The sequence below is a fragment of the Ranitomeya variabilis genome, chromosome 3 (assembly GCF_051348905.1).
Source record: "Ranitomeya variabilis isolate aRanVar5 chromosome 3, aRanVar5.hap1, whole genome shotgun sequence".
NCBI classification, from domain to species: Eukaryota; Metazoa; Chordata; class Amphibia; order Anura; family Dendrobatidae; genus Ranitomeya; species Ranitomeya variabilis.
In genome coordinates this window covers 276,028,589-276,032,257 of record NC_135234.1, presented here as the reverse complement: position 1 = coordinate 276,032,257, position 3,669 = coordinate 276,028,589, and the positions used below count along the sequence as shown (strand labels likewise).

General features: G+C 45.7%; 1 long non-coding RNA gene across 1 annotated transcript; it reads right to left on the bottom strand.

Moving 5' to 3' along the window:
• Positions 1-2,642: 2,642 nt before the first annotated feature.
• On the bottom strand, positions 2,643-3,427 carry LOC143818165 (uncharacterized). The gene is made up of 2 exons (XR_013224354.1): positions 3,350-3,427; positions 2,643-3,313 (listed from the first exon to the last, which is right to left on the bottom strand). It is a non-coding gene; the product is annotated as an uncharacterized LOC143818165 (long non-coding RNA).
• Positions 3,428-3,669: the final 242 nt, after the last annotated feature.

Below are 3,669 nucleotides of genomic sequence, written 5' to 3'. Positions count from 1 at the left end.
ACCCACCATCCGTATTGGAAAAAGCTGCAGCCCCACCTATCCCACAATCCAATAGAGCCTCCAATCGGATTCCTTTTGTTCATTCATATCATCCATTCACATACATCTTACATAGGTCTATACGTCGACACTGGCACCTGCTGTCCAAGGGATATCCTAAAGTACCTGAATTCCAGAATCCTTTCCTTCCCTGTTTCAAACGCCCACCTAACCTCAAGGACTCTCTAGTCAGGGCAGACCTGGGGTCAGGCATTGTATCCCCTCGCCAACAGTTTCTACAGAGTCCACGTACAGGCACTTTCCCATGCCTCAATTGTTCTCAATGCCACAATGTACTTAAAGGCTCTTCCTTTCACCATCCCTGGTCCGGTAGGTCATTTCGCATTCCAGAGTACTTCACATGTGCTTCATCGTGGGTTATTTACCTAATCAAATGTCCCTGTGGACTCCTATATATAGGGGAAACCATGCAACCCATACGTGATCGAGTTTCTAAACATAAGTCGACAATACGCCGGAAGAACCTTTTGTTACCCATTCCCCTTCATTTCCACAATCAGGGCCACAATGTGTCTCAGTTACAATTTCAGGTCATAGAACACATCCCCCCTATCCGGAGGGGTGGTGACCGGGTGGCCCGTCTCAAGCGACGGGAAGCGTTTTGGATTCATACACTAGAGACCCTTCACCCTTTGGGGCTTAACAGAGACTATGATCTAGCCTCTTTTCTCTGAGACTATATCACTCCAATGTTTGAAATCTCAATGATATGGTGTTATGCATTTAATCCATAGGTTACTACCGACTCCAGTAATCCAATTGTTTATGTACTTGTCTAATTTTTACCTATGTATTTGAGGTATATTATACCGTTTGCTAACTCTCCTTTTCTTTTTTGCCATTAGAGTCGTCTGTACTGAAATTTCTTTGTCTTCACATATGTCTCACTGGACCAGGTCCACTATCCACACCTGCCTATTGTGTCACACGGCAGTACGATAGAACATAGGAGCACCATCACCAAGGAGACCGTTCACCTTCAACAGATTCCCATCTGGGCACTTCAGTTCCATGTCTATGTGTACCATTACCGGTCTAGTCAAGCAACCCTTTTTCTGATTGCACGGTCTCTTTCCCTTTCAGCGCTATCAAACCTGCTCTATTCCTTACAAGTGGCACTGTTTCGCTGGGTTACCATGACAACGCTACGTTTTTTCCGCTCACTACGTTCTCTCAGCCCGGCACTTAGCTGCACACACATACAATCGCAGCGCGACGTCACTTCCGGTCGGCCTCCCAGCCACGGATTGGCTTTTTGCCTCCCTTGGTCCCGCCCGCCCTCTATTACATGGCAGTCTCTGTCACTTCCTGACAGACTAGCGGTGGAATCCGCGTCTGTCCATGCTCTCCAGCAGCCACGGTCTCCGCAGGTAATTACAGCACTAACGCAGATCTTTCTCTGTCTCTCTCCCCATCCGGTATGTAACCCTTCATTTGTACACCCACAGTACCGCTCCTATCTGACGCTCTTGTAAAGGTAATGTCTTCCACATCCCCCCACATTATCTATCCATCCACTAACAGGATCCTTTAAAAGGGGTTTTTGTTCTATACAATTGCAGACGCTGCCTTTTGTGCTTCTTGACCCTATGGTCTTCCTACTATTCTCTAGTACGGTATGTACCTTTCTCTTCCCTATTATGTCTGGGTGATCCTCTTTTTCAGGCTAAGTGGAGCTTATAGCCTTGATACTTGGGGCGTCTCCTGTTGTGAATTCTGTTTGTGGGCTCCCCCGGTGGTGTTTGATGGTAGTGCCACTTGTGTGCTTTCTGCTATCTCTGTTCACCTGTTGCCACCCATTAGGGGAGTTTCCTATTTAAGGCTGCTTGGCTGTTAGTCCTATGCCGGCCAACAATGTATCAGTAGCATTCTGTTGCATTCTCCTGCCTCAAGTTCCTGTTCAGCTAAGTTGAATTTTGTTTTGAGTTTATGCTAACTTCTTGTCCAGATTGCAGTAATGTGTCTCGCTGCAGCTGGAAGCTCTTGTGGACAGATATTGCCACTCCAAGTGGCATGAGTTGTCACTGGAGTTTAAAGTAATTTCTGGATGGTGTTTTTGAGTAGTGTTTTAAGTTGACCGTGAAGTAACACTTTCCTGTCCTTCTGCTATCTAGAAAGCGGACCTCTCTATGCTAAACCTGCTGTTCATCCTACGTATGTCATTTCCTCTGAACTCACCGTCAATATCTGTGGGGGGCTGCTATCTTCTTTTGGGGTACATCTCTGGAGGTAAGACAGGCCTGTATATTCCTCTGATAGGGGTAGTTAGATCTCCGGCTGGCGCGTGGTGTCTAGGGCATCGTAGGAACACTCCCCGGCTGCTTCAAGTGTTGTGTGAGGTTCAGGTCACGGTCAACTTTAGTTTCCATCACCCGAGAGCTAGTCCGTTTTGTTATTTTTTATTTCCTTGCCATTGGGAAATCATGACAGTTTGGCCGGCCAGATGTGTTGAAACCATGCACTAAAGCAGGAAAGGATAAGAAAAGTTTTTTCCTCTATTGTGTTTGAAACTGCTCCTTAGTTTGCTCATTTGTACTTCTTGCTTAAACTGCAGTCTTCAGCCTTTTTTTTTTTTCCTCTCCTCTTAATCTCTGAATGGCTTTGGTTACACCTGTTTGAATCATGGATCCACAGAGTCTGGTTGCAGGTTTGAATAACCTTGCTACAAAGGTTCAGAACTTACAAGATTTTGTTTTACGTGCTCCAATGTCTGAACCTAAGATCCCTATGCCTGAATATTTTACCGGAGACAGATCCCGTTTTTTGAATTTCAAAGAGAATTGTAAATTGTTTTTGTCTCTGAGATCTCACTCCGCTGGTGATCCTGCACAACAGGTTAAAATTGTTATTTCTCTGCTGCGGGGTGACCCACAAAATTGGGCATTTGCATTGTCGCCAGGGGATCCTGCGTTGCTAAGTGTGGATGCGTTTTTTCTGGCTTTGGGGTTGCTTTATGAAGAACCTAATTTAGAGATTTTGGCTGAGAAGGCTTTAATAGCCCTTTCCCAAGGGCAAGACGAAGCTGAGATATACTGCCAAAAATTTCGTAAATGGTCGGTGCTTACTAAATGGAATGAGTGCGCTCTAGCAGCGAATTTCCGAGAGGGTCTCTCTGATGCCGTGAAGGATGTCATGGTGGGGTTCCCTGTGCCTACAGGTCTGAATGATGCCATGAAATTGGCTATCCAGATTGATCGGCGTTTGCGGGAACGCAAACCTGTGCACCATTTGGCGGTATCTTCTGAGCAAAAACCTATGCACCATTTGGCGGTATCTTCTGAGCAAAAACCTGTGCACCATTTGGCGGTGACCTCTGAAAAGGCACCAGAGCATATGCAATGTGATAGTGTTCTGTCTAGAGGCGAACGTCAGAATTACAGGCGTAAAAATGGGTTGTGCTTCTACTGTGGGGATCCAGCTCATGTTATATCAGCATGCTCTAAACGCATAAAAAAGGTTGATAAATCTTTTTCTATGGGTACCTTGCAGTCTAAATTTATTTTGTCCGTGACATTGATTTGTACATTATCATCTGTTACCGTGGATGCTTATGTGGATTCTGGCGCCGCTCTGAGTCTCATGGATTGGTCCTTTGCCAAGCGTTGTGGT